The sequence below is a fragment of the Penaeus monodon genome, chromosome 29, assembly GCF_015228065.2.
Source record: "Penaeus monodon isolate SGIC_2016 chromosome 29, NSTDA_Pmon_1, whole genome shotgun sequence".
In the NCBI taxonomy this organism is placed as follows: Eukaryota; Metazoa; Arthropoda; class Malacostraca; order Decapoda; family Penaeidae; genus Penaeus; species Penaeus monodon.
This window is the reverse complement of record NC_051414.1, coordinates 6,890,737-6,891,024: the sequence shown is the minus strand read 5'-3', so window position 1 is coordinate 6,891,024 and position 288 is coordinate 6,890,737. Positions and strand designations below refer to the sequence as shown.

The following is a 288-nucleotide window of genomic DNA, read 5'->3' as shown; positions in this document are numbered from 1 at the left end:
AAACCCACACAGTTAGCATTGGTTCTAACATTAGCACCGGCGTGTTCTCATCAATCAACCGGAAAAAGCAAAACAGACGACTCGCCACCTCAGCCAGCAACCGTGCCACGTCTCAAGCTTCCGTGCTACGCCGTCGCCATCCGTCACGGCGCACCAAGTGGGCAACACTCTCCCTGCCGAGTGTTGGATGAGAACATTAATGCTGAGGAGAGAAAATGCTTGCCGCGTTGGGGGTGCTTGCGATGCTGGTCGATTATTGTATGACGGAGAATTGGTGAAGAATTTGCA

General features: G+C 52.4%; 1 protein-coding gene across 1 annotated transcript in view; it reads left to right on the top strand.

Annotated features, from left to right (window-relative positions):
• The window catches only part of LOC119591921 (ras-related protein Rab-23-like), a gene marked incomplete in the record, with an annotated part of 62,269 nt that overhangs the window by 52,565 nt on the left and 9,416 nt on the right, over positions 1-288 (top strand).